Source organism: Rutidosis leptorrhynchoides, chromosome 3, assembly GCF_046630445.1.
Source record: "Rutidosis leptorrhynchoides isolate AG116_Rl617_1_P2 chromosome 3, CSIRO_AGI_Rlap_v1, whole genome shotgun sequence".
NCBI lineage: Eukaryota > Viridiplantae > Streptophyta > Magnoliopsida > Asterales > Asteraceae > Rutidosis > Rutidosis leptorrhynchoides.
In genome coordinates this window covers 181775593-181795576 of record NC_092335.1, presented here as the reverse complement: position 1 = coordinate 181795576, position 19984 = coordinate 181775593, and the positions used below count along the sequence as shown (strand labels likewise).

The 19984-nt window shown below is 30.2% G+C and overlaps 1 non-coding gene across 1 annotated transcript; it reads left to right on the top strand.

The window, feature by feature from the left end:
- The first annotated feature begins 13423 nt into the window (after positions 1-13423).
- On the top strand, positions 13424-13530 carry LOC139903381 (small nucleolar RNA R71). The gene has a single exon (XR_011778204.1). It is a non-coding gene; the product is annotated as a small nucleolar RNA R71 (small nucleolar RNA).
- The last annotated feature ends 6454 nt before the right edge of the window (positions 13531-19984 follow it).

Below are 19984 nucleotides of genomic sequence, written 5' to 3'. Positions count from 1 at the left end.
GGAATAATGGTTATTGACCAGATAAACTCATTTAACATGTTACGTCAAAATGAGTTCATACGTTTGATTATTTATAGACTTAACCTTACGATTCACGAACGATTGTGTGTAAATAAATATGTAAATATATATATATATATATATATATATATATATATATATATATATATATATATATATATATATATATATATATATATATAAATATAAGGGTTTATATAATAATTTGAATTAATAAAATACACTTTAATCAATTGGAATTAAATATGTAAAATAATATACATAATAATTAAATTACTATTAAAATGAATATATATATATATATATATATATATATATACATGAATTCTATACATAAGTAATATTAAATATATTGATATTATATGATAAAATATTAAAGATTCAATATATTATAATTGGTAAATAGGATATAATTAATAAATTGTAATATAGCAAAATTTACTTACAAGTTTGAATATATATTTATATTAATATTATCATCATTACTTTCAATTAGTGTTAATATTTGTAATGTTAATATTATTATTTCTAAATAATATATATTTATATATATATATATATATATATATATATATGAAATTTAATATAATTGATTTGTTATAGTATTATTATTATTATTAATATTATTGTTACCATTGTTAATATCATTATAACTAGTAGAAAATTATAATGATTAATATTAGTATTATTATTAGATAGTCACATTTAGAATCGTTATTATTATTATAGATTATCAATATTATTATTATTATAAAAGTAATATAATTTAATAATATTATCATTAATAATATTAATATTAATATAACTAATAGGATTAGTATTATCATTATTATTATATATCATCATTATTATAGATTATCATTATTATTATTATTATAAAAATAATACAATTTATTAATATTATCATTAATAATATAAACATTATTATAACTATTAGTATCATTATTCTAAATATTATTATTATGATAATTATAAATAACATTATTACTATTTTATTAATATTAATAATAATTCAGTATTATTATTAATGTATTTAAATTTAATAACTATTAATATTATATTTATATATAAACTAAATAAATATCAATCTCTTATCAATCACAATCGGTTTTTAAAGTTTTTCTTCATCTCCTGCTCACGATTTTGGATTCTGTCGGATGATATTCGATTTCCATTCCATTATACAACAAATCTATTAGCAGCCTTAATCTACTTTTAATTTTTTTTTTCTATTTATTTTATTTATTTTACTTCTTCCTGTGAATCAGTCGACACAAGTGACTATAAAACAAAGGAGTGTCATTAATTAATCTCACAATCATTCAATTATTTATCTTCAATATCAATTACCAATACTCATTGCTGCAATTCATAAAATTAAATAAAAATTTCAAGAAAATAGCTCGGTCACTCTGTTCTTGTGTCTTTTTATCAAAAACTCAATTTCGAATCAAATTCCAAAATGTAAAAATGCAGTTATGTTTGGAATCTATTACTCAAACTATCTGGAAATTTTTAAGTTTCAATTTATCATATTGATTGTTAATTTTGAGGTCAAACTTATTTTTGTAAAAAGTCAAACAATTGTTCTTGATCAAATTCGAGTTTTCTGTTAAGATTTAGGTTCAATTGATTGTTTAGAAAGTTTGTAGGAGATAAATTCGACCTTTTTCATGTTATGATCGTGGTCTCAAACAGCCTCAATTTCAAAATCAAACTTTGAGTTCAATTTCTTTTTTTTTCGCGAGTCCAGTAACTGCTGCCATTCGATTTTTTTTTAATTCACAAGCTCAACAAACGAATGGTTTATGTTTTGAATCCATGTACTAGTCAAACCTGTATATATTACTATTATGATGATTTGAGTTTTGGTCGATAGTAACTGTGATGAAGAAGATGAAGAAAAGGAACCAGAAAAATAAATGGGCTATGTATATTAGGATACAGTTTAAATCAGAAAAATAGAAATGGTCGAGTGGTTATGTGTTAGTTCAGGTTCGAGCCCGGCTTGAGGCAGTTTTTTTTTAAAAATGGCTTTTAAAGGTACTTTCTTCTTTTTAAATTATTATTATTACTATTATTATTATTATTATTATTATTATTATTATTATTATTGTTATTATTATTATTGTTATTATTATTATTAATTGTTATTACTACTAATTATTAGCATTATAATTATTACTAGAATTATAATTATTATAAGTATTATAACTATTAATATTATCATTAATATTAGTATTAGTATCATTTTAGACGTATTATTATTATTAACAAAGGTATTATTATTAAGATTACCATTCGTAATAAGGTTTTTATAATTATTATTATTATTAGATATTAAGTATTAATATCAAAATTATTATTTTTATCATCATTATTATTAAATTATTCATTATATTAAAAACTACTGATATTATCATTATTAATATTGTTATTATTAAAAACCATTATTTTTACAACTATATAATTATTAAAAGAATCATTATTAGTAAAACTTTCATTTTAACATTTTTATTATTATCTTTACTTTAACAGTATTATAATTATTAATTTTTACAAAAAAAAGAGATTTATATATAAAAGTATATTAGCTACTATATTTTCATATGAAATATTATTAATTATAATAATAACTAAATTACATATAGTATATAAAAATATTTTAAGATATTATAAATAATAATATAAACACATATAAAAATATAAACATTAATTTTAATACATTATATATACATAACAATAAGTTACAATTTAATAATATATTATAATAAATATATATATAACTTTGTTTGATTACAATTATATGTGTTAATATATATATATATATATATATAAATGATATAGGTTCATGAATCCAAGGCCAACCCTGCATTGTTCAGTTGTTCAATGCCGTCATATGTATTTTTACTACAAAGTACAGTATTGTGAGTTTCATTTGCTCCCTTTTTAAATACTTTTGCAATATATATTTTTGGGACTGGGAATACATGCGTTGCTTTTGTAAATGTTTTATAAAATAGACACAAGTACTTGAAATTACATTCTATGTTGGATTATGAATACCGAATATCACCCTTTTAGCTTGGTAGCCTAAGAATTATGGAACATACACCCTAATTGACGCGAATCCTAAAGGTAGATCTACGGGCACTAACTCCCCCCATACTGGAAAATGGTATGCTTTAGTACTTCGAGTTATTAATACAGATGGATTTCTGTTTTGGGGATATTCTATATGCATTTTGTTAATGTCGGTTACCAGGTGTTCAACATATGAATGGTTTTTATGCAGTTTGCATGTTATTGAAAAATGGAAATGAGTATCTTGTGGTCTATTACATAATTGGAAATGATTGTTTATGATAAACTAATGAACTCACCAACCTTTTGGTTGACACTTTAAAGCATGTTTATTCTCAAGTATTAAAGAAATCTTCCGCTGTACATTTGCTCATTTTAGAGATATTACTTGGAGTCATTCATGACAAATTTCAAAAGACGTTGCATTCAAGTCATTGAGTTCATCAAGATTATTATTAAGTCAATTATAGTTGGATATATTATGAAATGGTATACATATCGTCAACTGTCGATGAAATGAAAGATTGTCTTTTAAAAACGAATGCAATGTTTGTAAAATGTATCATATATAGGTCAAATACCTCGTGATGTAACCAACTATTGTGAATCATTTATAATCGGTATTAACGGGTACTTTTAGAACATTACACATAACCTCCATAGCTATAACCCGTAATTTCCTTAGCTCTAACCCATTTGAAAACCCAGTTCATAAACAAGCGAGCAGAACCTCATCGTAGTATTTTATGTATAAATAATAATAATACTCCTAACTATAAGATTAATAATAATATTAATCTTAATAATAATAATAATATTAATAATTGAAGTAAAATAAATAACATACGGAGTAATATAGATAGAAATATATGTGTGTGTGTAACCAGTGCACGACTCCTCAATTTATAGATGTTTGCTAATTTCTTCACCCATGCGATCGCATGGGTTTCATGCCCATTTGCCATGCGATCGCATGGCCAGCTGGTACGCACACAATATGTTTTGTTTTCTTGTTTGTCGACATATTATTCACTGTAGAAGATAGTGTTTACTGTAGCTAATAGTGTTTACTGCAGCAAATAGTATTTATTGTAGCAAAGTCATTTTTACTGTAGCAAATAGTGTTTTACTGTAGCAAATAGTGATTTTCTGTAGCAAATAGTGTTTTACTATAGCAAATAGTGTTTACTGTAGCTAATAGTGTTTTACTGTAGCAAAGTCGTTTTTACTGTAGCAAATAGTGATTTTCGAAAACACTGTAGCTTTTCGGGTACTGTAGCAATTCGAAAATACTGTAGTAAATTAGTGTTTTACTTGTTCATCTTAAACGTTTTAGTTAACTTATCTAAATATTAATCGAATCAATAAACGAATGTTACTATCGTTTACTAAATAACTTGAAATTATATATATGTATATATCTTTATTTAATATACATAAATCAGTTTTTAAATACACATTGCAAGTTATTTATGAATAATTAATATTCCAACTTATTGTATATATATGTATATATATACATATATATATATATATATATATATATATATATATATATATATATATATATATATATATATATATATATATATATATATATATATTTACAAATAGATATTCGTGAATCGTCGGTCAATAGTCAAAGGTTAACTGAATATATAACATTAGTTCAAAAAGTTTGAGAATCAATATTACAGACTTTGCTTATCGTGTCGGAAACATATAAAGATTAAGTTTAAATTTGGTCAAAAATTTCCGGGTTGTCACATTTTAGCCCTGGAATAATCGTCTGACATCACCATTTAACACAAGTGATAAATTAGTTAGACATGATTAATGATTTGGTTTGAATGGATTTGCTAACCCATGATCAGTAAGAGTATGATCATTTATTACAGCACATATACATGAAGAATGAGAACATTATAAAGAACACCACTCTCAAAAAATAAATAAGATATGTTTTGGATCAAGTGTGAATGGTTTTTGGCAGTAGTGGCAAAATATATGGGTTGGGACCTTCCCACAAAACAGATCCTCAGTAGTAGTGTGCGACACTTTTAATAACAATCCATACATTCGACACTGTAAAAGTTTTTTCATTCTTACAAGTAAGACTAAAATATACATCTTTCAAAATAATTTTTACATATGTTACTGCAAAGCGACTTGTGAAGAAGCAAGCATGGTGATGTCATACATTGACATAACGTAGATAAGAGTTAAAACTTACAAATCCAAGATTTTTATAGTAAAGCTTGTTAACCTATTTTTTGAACTGAAAGAAAATACGATGAAATGTTATATCTTTAAAGAAAGTTTAAGAACAAAAATTGCTTAAAAAGTAATAGATCCTTAACGGCAAACACTAAATACATGGAACAAATATATTTATATCAAACTTGGTTATAACATTTGAAACACTTATCTATTGAAATATTAAAGTTACGAACAATAAATAAATAAGTAGAGAAGATTAACATAACTATACTGTGATGACCCGAAATTTTTTGACCAAATTTAAACTCAATCTTTATATGATTTCGACAAGAAAAGCAAAGTCTGTTATACCGAGTCTCAAAATTTTTGAACTGTTTTCATGAATTCATTTAATCTTTAATTATGTCCGATGACTCACGATACGATTACTTGTAAATAAATATGCTTATATATATTTGTATATAATAATATGAACTATTAGGTATTGTAATTGTTAGAATTAGATATATAAAATAATGATAATATATAATAAATATTATTTATATATAAATAAAGTATACACAATATATATTTTATGATTTCGAAACTATTTAGTAAACGAAGGTAACGCTAAATTGTCATTTGAACGATGTTACACGAGTTAAAAAGAAACTTATGTGATTTTAAAATAAACGGTGATCCGAAAATGAGTTTTATAAATTATAGGCTTACTAAAAATATATTTAGGAACTATTTGTTGAATTTTAATTTTTTTTCAATATTTTACTTAGGGTTGGGAGTGAATAATTAATGTAATTTTTATTTAACAGTTATTGATCGAATTTTATACCATAATGACCAAAATAAATAAATATAGTTAATTTAAAAATTTAGGTTTTTTCGAATACTTTTATCCGCCACTGATTTAACAACGGAGGACGAACTGGTATTCAAAAAAAGAAAAAAAAATAAAATATGTCGGCAGTATAATTCCAAGGGTGGCTGCTAACTCTTGTTCACATCCCACTACTTCCATTATGAGTTATATTATATATATGTATTACATCCGAGAACTACACTACACCTTTCTCTTCTTCTCCAAATACCCCCACCATGAGCACACCCACTGGCAATCATCCTCTCCGCCACCCTAGAATCACCAAACACCACCACTCGCCACCTTAACAAACCACCCACCACCACAAAACCCAAGACCACTCACGAGCAACCATCACACGCCACCACCACCGAGAACTACCATTATCTTATTGTGTACTGTAGCTACGATTAGCGTTTCTATTTTATCTCTATTTCAAACAGCAAACTGCTGCTATTATACTTCTGTTTCTCGCTCATTTTTCTCGACAACTAGCAGCCCAAACTGCTGCTATTCAAGTGCTACTGCTGCTACGATTGTTCCCTGTTGTTGTAGTTGCGAATAACCACCAAACCACCACCACAGGCTACTGTTACAGCTACTGATATACTGTTCCGGTTGCAGCTCCTTCTTGCTGTTGTTTTACAACCCAAAACAACCTAAACCGTCTCCCATTTAAACCACTGTTCGTGCTTCTATGGTTCTATTACAGTAACAAGGTGGCGATGTTAAGAATTGATGATCCGTTAACATGATGATGTTGATGGTGATGCTAGGTATGTGTATGATAATGATGATGGATCACGAAAATGTTGATGCTGATTGTGGTGATGATTAGTGAAGAAAATGAGAAACAATTTATATATGTTATATATTTATACACGCGAATTAATTCAAGATAATAAGAAATAGCTGAACGGTTGGGCTATTCAAGATAATAAACGGAAATCTTGTGGGCTATTAAAATATTGAAATAATTGTTGTGATAAACCTATGAACTCACCAACCTTTTGGTTGACACTATTAAGCATGTTTATTCTCAGGTATGAAAGAAATATTCCGCTGTGCATTTGCTCAATTTAAAGATATTACTTGGAGTCATTCATGGCATATTTAGGTCAGTACCTCGCAATGGGACCAAATGTTGAAGACTTCGTCCAGGAGGATTAGGACGGGTGATGTGTGCGAGGTGTAGTACGAAATAATATTATTTTTAATATGAAATACAGCGTAATATGATACAAGTTTTATTTATTTATATCGATGGGATATACCTAAACTTTGCTACAACACTTATAGGCAGTGTACCTAATCGTAGAGTAGTGTAGTTTTTAGTAAGTCCGGTTCGTTCCACAGGGAGCTAACTGAGTTTAACGCTATATTTTTAACAACTATATTTGTATAATTATATATATATATATATATATATATATATATATATATATATATATATATATATATATATATATATATATATATATATATAGGGGGGTTTACCGTTTAATGACCGGGTTGTCAATTTTATATAAAGCGTAAAGATAAATGATGATAATTAAAGTGTGATATATAAAATTGCGATAAATTAAATGACAGTAAATAAAAGTACGATGAAATATGAAATAAAAGTATTATGCTTATTTAAACTTCCGTAATCATGATGTTTGACGTTTTGATTTTAATTTATTACTCTGGGTTAATTGTCCTTTGTCCTGGTTTATTTGATACGTCTATCTGGTTTTTGTCCACAATAGTCCATCGGTCATAAATATAAATTGCGAGTGTCCTCATCAAATTACCCTTATACCCGAAGTCAAATAGTCCAACTAATTAAGGATTTAGACTGTAACAAGGTTTTAATACTTTGTTAATAATTACACCAGGTTATCGACTGCATGTAATTCAAGGTTTTAATACTTTGTTAACAATTACACCAATTATCCTTGAATGTAATCCACCCCTGTTTTAATTAGTCAATGATATATTAATTTATCCACTTGGCCAAAATGAATAATCAATTACCCAATCCAATTGATTAATTAAATGATTGTAAACGATGTCGTATAAACGTCACTAAATAGGACATTCGTAATCAATTTAATAATTATTAGATTAACTAATTCGAAGATAGGTTCGACAGATTCCAACGAATTGTCATTCAATTAGACAATACCCCCTACCTATTAATAGTCAATAGTCCAATGTTCACAAGTGTCGGTCTTTTGTCCGAACCCGAATTATGGTACAAAATCCAATAACCCCGTCTTAATATTTAGCCCAACATCACGATTACTTCTGCTAAAATAAGTATAATAATAACTTAGTTACGAGACATTAATTTAAAAGGGAAGAACATAGCTTACAGTGATTATTTATCGCGTAGCGCTACCCGGACAGAGTTCCTACTTTAAAATCCGTAAAACATTTCTTACAATAACTCAACTAAACCATAACTTTATTATTAAAATTAACTTAAATTAAAATTATAATATATATATATATTAAGTTTACAGAGGAAGAAAGAAAAATATGGTGTCCATCATTCTTCCAAAAATTGCTCAATTTATAAAAGTGGCCTGACATTCACTGCCATGCGATTGCATGAAAGTTGTGCCTCCAGGCCATGCGATCGCATGGCCCTCTATTGACAGCTAACATTGATTTATTTTCTTCTTTGCCGACGTTTTATTTAAATATATATAATATATATAATTTATATTAATTATATATATATATTATATTATATTCTCGTGCATAGTTGACTTGTAATTTTCGCTCCGTTGACTCGCGCGTTGATGCTCGGTTCATGTCTCGGTTCTGGATTTTCGAACGTCCTTTCGTACACGGAGATATCTTGTACTTTGCATTTCGTGGCTTGTACTCTTGTCATTTTTAGGCGTTTCTCATCAATAAATTGAACCACTTGGATTGTACTTTGTACTTTTTAGCTTTTTGGTCATTTGCGTCTTCAAATCGTCATTTTCTTCTCTTATCTTCGCACTTATTTATTTAAACGAATATTACATAAAAATAGAACAATTGCAACTAAAAGCTTTACATATTGGAAGGATATTGTGCCTAAATATATGTTCATTTGGAGCACTATCAAATATCCCCACACTTGAACGTTGTTTGTCCTCAAGCAATAATGAACTTGAAAATAAATCACACTTCACTCGAATCACTTTTTTTATTCTCACACTTTGTACATCAGTGATTTTGATACAGCGGTATAAACAATGATAGTAACGATGTGGTTTACAGTCCCACATGACTATAAAAATTTAGATCCTTAAGGAAATTGGATCTTTATGAAAACATTTGAACTTTTGAAAATTCATTCTAGATTTTACCCTAGATAAGTTTTCCGGAATAACCCTTCACCGGTGTTTGCAAAATGTTTTTGTGGGTTTTGTGGGTGTCAGATTTTAAAATTTTAGCTCAAAACTTGCGGTTTTGTGTCACCCACTTGCTAACCTTGTATTAGGAAAGCACACATCCAGTATACTTGCTCTGTATATTACCTTTTGGTAAACTACCATCTGGTTGTAAAGGAAAGTGTTGAACAAGAAACTGTTAAGGCAATGTCTAATGACATGCAGATGTTCATGGTCTAAAACATGTCGGATGTAATTACTATCCTTTGTAGAAGCAATAGTAAAGATCACCCTATAATTTTTCGGTCTAGCATAAGTTCCTGTCTTCGACTATGCTATGCAACCACCGTTCTTACGGTTGACACCCGAATTGGTTCAGGTGACCTAATGAATTCCAGGTGAATTCCTAGGATTTTACGTTCAATGGTAATGAACGCATTGATAATAGGTTTTCAGAAAACAAATCGACTTTAATTTGATCAAAATATTTTCTCGCTCAAGCTCGAGTTTAGATATCATTGAATTCCATGAGTTTGTAATTCTCAATCTTTAAAGTCAATCTCAAGGATTGAGTAATATCAGTCTTAAAAGCTGATTTTTAATCTTTAAGGAGATTATCCTTTCTAGGGGTCTGATTCATTAGTCTTATCAAGCTAATTTGCACGGCGCCCTCCCCATTTTACGAGACAGATCCTCTCATGGTTAGAATAAGTATGACCACATGGCGACCCTGTTTGATGCTGAGGTCCGTGGATTTCCAGTTGATTTTCGAGAAAACTTTTCAAGGTTTTTCGTAGACTCTACAACTGGTCTGGACGACAACTTCTTGACCTAAATCAAGAAGCGCGTGTCTTTTTCGGAAGACTTTACTTCCTTTTTATGATGGAATTGATTCATCGTGTAGATCCATCTTTCTTTCAAATATATTACAGTAAATCGGGTAAAACTGTTAATTTTGTCCAAAACAAAAGCACCTGCAATAATCTTGTACAAATATGTGATATATGTTTTGAAGAACTTGGTAAATTCTTCCCACACTTAGCTTTTATTTTTCTTTGCCTTTTTATTCTCCTTTATTCCATTTTAAATGAATTCAAGCGTTTTGGGTTGTTTCTCCATTTATGTTCTCTCCGAGGTAACAATAATTTCGGCATTAACACCTAGTTTTATCGTTCATAAATATGTATAAACATGATTTTGATTTCATTTGGTTGAAAATTTTTCAAATTTTCATAAAATTTGGCAATTAAACTAAGTGTAAACCCGAGAGAATTTATAACCCTTCCCCACACTTGAGATCTTACAATGCCCTCATTTGCAAGAAATCAGTAAAAATTTAAATTCATGAGGGTGATTAGTGTAGAAAAATGATTAAAAATACCGAGTTTGCAAACGTATTATTTTATATCACATTTGATATTTTACGTCTTGTCGTTAAAATTAGTTGCTTTTTCTGAACTTAATGTCAGTCTTTGAAAGTGCGTTGTTTTACCCTGTAATGTTCATGATAAAATACAAACATATATATACATATTTTTGAAGTTTGGTATATAACCCCACATTCATATAATATTTTTGGCATACTTTAGATCAATAATATTAAAATAATGATAACAAAATTTTTCACCCCATCCTTGGGTAAAGCAATTTCGGTTCCATGATCTAGTCTTTAACTTACGATGAATTTTAGAAATTATTTTTTTAAACTTAATGAAATAAAGTAAATTTTGTTTTTAAATTCACACAAATCATAAATTTAAAAAGCATATTAATTTCATACAAACCTACAAAACAAAATAAAATTCAGAATGGGGGGGAGAAAACTAGTTCTTTAGTGTCTGCTAGCGGAAAAGACCAATCGGATTCCATTCTCGGAACTACACGAGAACAGAACAACTAACTCTAGACAGTATTTTCTTTTTAAAACATTTGAATCTCCCCACACTTAGGTAGCTGTGGTGTCGAAATTGTGATTAACTTCATTGTCAATTTCTCTTGGACCATAATCAACTTGCATATCTGTGACTTTTGCTTTAAGCCATTGGTCGGAGTCCTGTGTAATATCCACAAATTCAACTAGTTTTGCCCTTTCTTTAGGCGATAGATTAGATACTAACTGGTTACATAACTTAAAGTTCCCCTTGGTTCTAGCATCGTGAACCGTTTAATAAGTTTCTTCATTGAACTATTAATAACGGGGTCATTTAATTTCGTATCAACAACGGGGTTCTTTGTTATCAGGTCATCATTAGGTGTTACTTCATTTTCCCCACACTTACGCATTTTATTATTGTTAAGCACTACCGTTGGAGTTGGTAAAACAACATGGTTCTTACCAATCGTTTTTGTTGGTTCAACGGTTTTGGTTGGTGGAGATTTAGTCTTTCGAATCACAAAGGTGACCGATTTGTCACCATCACTAAGTGTCATTCTACCCTCTCTTACATCAAATAATGCCCTGGTGGATGCTAAGAATGGTCGACCTAAAATTAGAGGAATGTTTGAGTCCTCTTCTATGTCAATGACAATAAATTCGACTAGAAAGGTTAAATTACCTACTTGAATGGGTAGATTGTCAGCAATTCCAACTGGGTGCCTAATGGTTTGATCAAAGAGTCGAACACTCATCTCTGTTGGACTTAACTCACCTACTTCTAATCTCTTATATAATGAAAGAGGAATTACACTCACACTTGCACCTAAATCTGCTAGTGCATCATACATGACACAATCACTAAGTAGACAAGGAACAATAAATTCACCAGGATCACCCACCCTGGGTGGAGGTTTTGGTGGAACTGTCTTCACCGAGTTTATCTTTACAGTTTTTGTTTCTTGTACTTTCTTATTCTTCTTCTTCTTTCCAGAGGTATCACAAACTTTATTACCTATTACTTTCTCATACTCAACTCCTTTTCTTGGAAACGGGATGGGTGGTTTGTATGGTGCCACCACTGGCTTTACATACTCGGGTGGTGGTGGTGTTGTAACTTCTTCATTGTTACTCACATCAAAAACCTTCCCATCTTCTGATGCTGGTTTTTCAGAATTCGTTGAAACCATATTAACATTCTCATTCCGAGGATTTACTTCAGTATTACTCGGTAGCTTTCCTTGTTCCCTCTCACTCATCATGCTAGCAAGAGTACCTACATGTTTTTCTAGATTCAAAATGGAAGCTTGTTGAGTTCTTAATGATTGATCAAACCTCTCATTTGTTTGGGTTTGAGATGTAATAAATTGTGTTTGAGATTCCATTAGCTTTGCCATCATTTCTTCTAGATTTGATTTTTTCTCTTCGGTTTGTTGTGATGGTTTATACAAGCTAGGTCTTTGTTGATTGAAAGTGTTGTTTTGAGTTGGTTGGTTATTCAGACCTTGTTGGTTATACGAGTTATTGTTGGGTCCATTTGGATTGTAAAGAATATTTTGATTTCGATTGAAGTTTGTCCTTGGCGGTTGATAATTATTTCTCGGCCTTTGGTTCATGTAGGAAACATTCTCTCATTGTTTCATCGTTTGTTCAATGTGACAATCTTTTGTTAAGTGTGGTCCACCGCATTGCTCACAACTAATTCGTATTGCGTGAATATCTTTAGTCATCTTTTCCATTCGTCTTTCGAAAGCATCTATTTTTGCGAAAACGGAATCAAAGTCATGGCTAGAATAGGCTCTAGCCGCTTTAGATGAACGAAAGTTATCTTTTTTCTGGTGCCACTCATACGAGTGGGAGGCTGTATTATCAATTATCTTGTGAGCTTCGATGGCAATTTTCTTTATAATGGAACCACCAGCTGCTGTGTCGATGTCTTTTCGTGTAGCAACGTCGACACCTTGGTAGAATATTTGTACTATTTAATAAGTGTCTAAACCGTGCTGAGGACATCCTCTCAACAATTTTCCGAATCTTGTCCACGCCTCATATAATGTTTCATTTGGCTTTTGTGTGAACGTAACAATTTCTCCTTGAAGTCTCACGGCTTTAGATGCCGGAAAGAATCTTTTAAGAAAAGTTTCAACTAAGACATCCCATGTGTCAATCGCTCCTTCAGGTAACGATTCTAACCAATCTTTGGCTTCTCCCTTTAAAGTCCAGGGAAACAACATGAGATAGATCTGTTCATCCTCAACTTCTCTGATTTTGAATAGAGTACAGATCCTATTAAAGGTTTGAAGATGTTCGTTTGGGTCTTCTTTTGGCGTACCACTATATTGGCATTGATTAGTTACCATGTGTAGGATTTGTCCTTTGATTTCATAATCTGGCGCATTAACATCTGGCTTAATAATGGCGTGACCTTGGCCCGTGCGTGTGGCTCTCATTCGATCTTCCATACTTAGAGGTTCAGTTACTTCCATAATTGAAGTTGTTGAATACGAATCACTGGAGGATTCTGATTTAACGGTTTGTGGTTCAGGAGGAATGATTAGTGGTTCTGGATCTTGGAATTGTCCTTGAATATCCTCCGAGTTTTCAATTTTGAAGTCGGGTTCAAAAAATGGATTATCGGGATTTTGAGTTGGAGTACTTGTTTGACTAGATGATGATTCTAAAGAAAAATCAACGGCGATAATATTGGCTAGATGTCTTGATCGAGTTACAGGTGATGAACGTATGAAAGGTGGTGAACGTTTTGCTCGGTGCATTCACTGAATATCCTATTAGTTATAAAAATAAAAATTATATAAGTTATTAAATTAATAATCTTTTCTGCTTTTGCCCACGTTTTGAATAGCCAAAAGATGCAGCAGGGAGCCAGGATCCTTTAAGTCGGAAAATCCACAACTCAGCCACTAACAAATCCAACTATTACTACGAAGCAGAAAATTTTGGATGTCTATCAATTTAACCGCTTAAAATAATTTTTCGTCGAAATTTAAAGAAGATAAAGAAAATTCTATGTCCTAAAAACTAGAGTGTAGAAATGAGAAAAAGATTGCGTCGAAAAACGTCGAAAAATAAAAGGTCGAAAAATAAAAAGTCGAAAAATAAAAATAAGAAAGTAAAGCGTCGAAACTTAAAAGCCTAAAAACTAAGAATTAAAACTTACGTCTAAAGGTATTAAAGCTTAAAGGAATTCTATATCCAAAACGGCAATTACTTAACAAGGTACTAAAGTTTATTAAATACTAAAGTGATAAGTGACGTCGTAGAATTCTAAAGCGCCTAAAGGTTAGTCTAAAGAAAAAGTACTTAAGGGATTTTACGGCAAAGCCTAAAAATCTAGAAATATAAAATAACTACGGCAAGAACTAAGTTTAAACTAATTACGAACGATAAAAATACAAATTACGAATTAAACGATTATAAATAAAAATACAAAATACAAAAATAAACTAAGTTGATAAAAATACAATTTTACAAAATTATTATTTTTATATTATTATTTTATAAAAGTATTAATTTTATAATTAATAAAACTAAGAACTTAAAAATACAAAATTAAATAAAACTAATACTAATTATTATTAAACTACAACCCTAATTCTAATTAATTAATAATAATAATTAATAATCCTAACCCTAATTCGATCAGCCTAGGATACAGACCTGTCCAATCAGCTCATGCGATCGCATGAGCTAAGTGTTTTAATACCATGTGGTCGCATGGATTCGCGTACCAGACCAGATCTTGGGCTGCTACAGTACGGCCCGTTTACTCTTTTACTTAAATTTTTTTTTTAATAAAATAAAAAAAAAATAATTTAAATAAAACTTACAAATTAAAAAAATAATAATTTACTTATTAGTTTTTATAACTTTTAACAATAAAAATATAAACTTTTTAAATTAAATACTTAAAAATATAGAAATATATTTTTTTTCTCTATGTTTTTATATTTTTGTTTTTAATATTTAAAACTTATATAAATATATTTTTACAAAAATAACTTAAAAACTAAATTTTTTTATAGCGTTTTGCTTTCAGCGTTGTTGAAGTTCCCCGGCAGTGGCACCAAAAACTTGATGTGTGCGAGGTGTAGTACGAAATACTATTATTTTTAATATGAAATACGGCGTAATATGATACAAGTTTTATTTATTTATATAGATGGGATATACCTAAACCTTGCTACAACACTTATAGGCAGTGTACCTAATCGTAGAGTAGTGTAGTTTTTAGTAAGTCCGGTTCGTTCCACAGGGAGCTAGCCGAGTTTAACGCTATATTTTTAACAACTATATTTGTATATATATATATATATATATATATATATATATATATATATATAAGTAGTAATATTATAAAAAGGGGGTTTACCGTTTAATGACCAGTTTGTCGATTTTATATAAAGCGAAAAGATAAATGATGATAATTAAAGTGCGATATATAAAATTGCGATAAATTAAATGACAGTAAATAAAAGTACGATGAAATATGAAATAAAAGTATTATGCTTATTTAAACTTTCGTAATCATGATGTTTGACGTTTTGATTTTAATTTATTACTCTGGGTTAATTGTCCTTTGTCCTGGTTTATTTGATACGTCTATCTGGTTTTTTCCATAATAGTCCATCGGTCATAAATATAATTTGCGAGTGTCCTTGTCAAATAACCCTTATACCCGAAGTCAAATAGCCCAACTAATTAAGGATTTAGACTGTAACAAGGTTTTAATACTTTGTTAATAATTACACCAGGTTATCGACTGCGTGTAATTCAAGGTTTTAATACTTTGTTAACAATTACACCAATTATCCTTGAATGTAATCCACCCCTGTTTTAATTAGTCCATGATATATTAATTTATCCACTTGGCTAAAATGAATAATCAATTACCCAATCCAATTCATTAATTAAATGATTGTAAACGATGTCGTATAAACGTCACTAATTAGGACATTCGTAATCAATTTAATAATTATTAGATTAACTAATTTGAAGATAGATTCGACAGATTCCAACGAATTGTCATTCAATTAGACAATACCCCCTACCTATTAATAGTCAATAGTCCAATGTTCACAAGTGTCGGTCTTTTGTCCGAACTCGAATTATGGTACAAAATCCAATAACCCCGTCTTAATATTTAGCCCAACATCACGATTACTTCAGCTCAAATAAGCATAATAATAACTTAGTTACGAGACATTAATTTAAAATGGAAGAACATAGCTTATAGTGATTATTTATCGCGTAGCGTTACCCGGACAGAGTTCCGACTTTAAAACCGTAAAACATTTCTTACAATAACTCAACTAAACCATAACTTTATTGTTAAAATTAACTTAAATTAAAATTATAATATATATATTAAGTTTACAGAGGAAGAAAGAAAAAAATGGTGTACATCATTCGTCCGAAAATTGCTCAATTTATAGATGTGGCCTGACATACACTGCCATGCGATCGCATGGAAGTTGTGCCTCCAGGCCATGCGATCGCATGACCCTCTATGACAGCTAACATTGATTTATTTTCTTCTTTGCCGACGTTTTATGTAAATATATATATATAATATATATAATTTATATTAATTATATATATATATTATATTATATTCTTGTGCATAGTTGACTTGTAATTTTTGCTCCGTTGACTCGCGCGTTGATGCTCAGTTCATGTCTCGGTTTCGGATTTTCGAACGTCATTTCGTACGCGGAGATATCTTGTACTTTGCGTTTCGCAGCTTGTACTCTTGCCATTTTAGTCGTTTCTCATCAATAAATTGAGCCACTTGGATTGTACTTTGTACTTTTTAGCTTTTTAGTCATTTGCGTCTTTAAATTGTCATTTTCTTCTTTTGTCTTTGCACTTATTTATTTAAACGAATATTACATAAAAATAGAACAATTGCAACTAAAAGCTTTACATATTGGAAGGATATTGTAACATCTCGCGTTTTTCCGTTAAATTTATTTTTAACACCGTCTTTTTTTAGATAATACCTTTTATTATCTAAATTCGCGTCTTTCGTTAACTAACGTCCATAATATTTTCGTTATTTAATTATAACATCACTCGTTTACTCGAACATTTTTTAAAATATTCGTTTGGTTAATTCCCGCACCCGCTTTGAAACTCGAGGGACCAAAGTTGCAAAGGGGCCTAACTAGTTGACTAGGTCAACTAGTCAAACCCCACCATCACTACTCATTCACTTCACCTCTCTTCTCCCTTTTTCTCTCTAACTCAAGAACACTCTTTTTCTCTCAATCCATTCAATCATCATCTAAATTCGATTGGAGAAGCAAACATCGAAACAAATTACATATTTGAAATCCTCTCTTCATCCTCTACATTTTGGTACCAATTTCATCACATTTGGGTAACATTTCTAAAACACTAGATTTCTCTAAATTCATTTTATATACTTGAAATGGTGTTAGTTAGTGTCTATGGCTCGTGTCTAGCATGAATATATGATTTACTTGCTCGATTTGTTGTTTTGAGTAACTAGTTTGAACATTTGAAATGGGTTTGCTTAATCTTGAATTTTGGGTGATTAAATGTTGTTTAAATGTTAAAGTTCATGTATTAAATGTGTTACTAGTATCATTAGCTTCATTTTGATGTGTAGGTTGATTTAGAAAAGCTTCATTTACAAAATGGTTGAATTCATGATTTTGATTAAGGTTTGATGAACTCTAAAATGAACTTTTGATGCTTTGAATGCCATGAAATGTTATTAGTTAGTGATTAGTTGTAATGTATGTTTCAATACCTTCAAAATGGCATATCATATGTGTGAATTGGATTCCCGAGTTAAGAAATGCGTTTTATGAACTTGAAACGTTGATTTTGAACGTTTAATGATCATTTATTGAGGTTTCCTTTGTTGTTAATGATGGAATTGATTGATGAAATGTGTTTAGTTGTATTCCTCTTTAAATTACCTTTCCAACGATATAAGATACGTGTTTTGAATGTTAACGAGTCAAAAGTTATGGTTGTTTGAAGTTGAAATCGTCTAAGTGATAAACTGCCCCAAAATGGCTGATACAGATGCAGATGCGGCGCATCTGCCTCAGATGCGGCGCATCTGCCTCAGATGCGGCGCATCTGAGGCAGACTGCCCAAAAATGTCAAATTTCGCTTAATTCTAAGTATGCTACGCACCCCCAATTAATATGAAACTTGGCCAACATGCTTATACATGACTTCTAAGCTCAGGAAAATAGTTCGGGACCCGACCCGACCCCGTTGACTTTTCATTGACTTTGACCAAGTTTGACTTTTAGTCAAACATAACAAAACACTTATACAATCGTTCTAATCTTATTTTATACTTGATTCTTGCATGAAACTTGACAACGTGATTCACATGCTATATATTCGAGTCGTAACGAGCCATAGGACTATTGAACACATTTCGCCCGACCTTGTGTCGTAACTGGTTAATTTATACAACTTACTTTTTTAGGTCGAGGCTAAGCAACTTTTATGCACACGTTTACTTTGTGAAGTACATTTATACTCGTGCACCCAAGGTGAGATCATAGTCCCATCTTTCAACAACTTTTATACTTTTAAATCATGGGATGAGAAACATATACGGTTTTATACTACATACTTTTATGCTTTGAACACAAGTACTAAAACAAACATTCCACGTGCGAGTTAGAACAAAAAGCCTCAATTCGATTATCATTAGTTACACTTGCAGGGTGTAAGCGAGAACTTATATTATGTGATCACATGGGCTTAACGAGCCTCATTCGGACGGTTCGCTACCGTTAGCGGATGAAATATATTTTCGAGAAACAGTGTATGTTCTAACACTATTTGTGATGGGGTAACGTTGGTTAAGCATTGATAATTGGGTGCTCGCGAATAACAACTTTTGGAATGCAAACGATTTGGATAATCAACTTATATTAAATCTTGTGGTTCAAAGGCACGTTTACTAATACACCTATGATTTCACCAACATTTTTCGTTGACAGTTTTCTATATGTTTCTCAGGTTCATACATGGCTATTTGATACATGCTTCCGCGTACACTTTGATTACTTGCTTGGGGTCAAGCATACATGCGCACACTTTGATATACTTGCTTGGGGTCAAGCATACATACATACGCTATTTATAGCAACCGTGATTTTCAACTTATATTATGTCGCAAGTTTATTTCATTTATACTTTATTACTTTTGTAAACTTAAACTTATTGTTGAACCGTTGGTAAACTGAACTTTGCAAGTCATGCACGTTTCAAATGAATGCGACATAATTTTGGTCAAACGTGTCTCATATAGGGACTACGACCACGTAACGGGACCTAAGTTAACGGCGCTGTCAATGATGATTTTTTCGGGTCGCTACAGATGGTATCAGAGCGTTGGTTGTAGGGAACTAGGATATGCATTAGTGTGTCTGACAGAGTCGTTAAGACGCATTAGTGAATCTAGACTACAACCGGATAGTTAATCATTGCATTCTGACATACATTTGCTATAGATAGCACTTACTTGACTACTTGTGC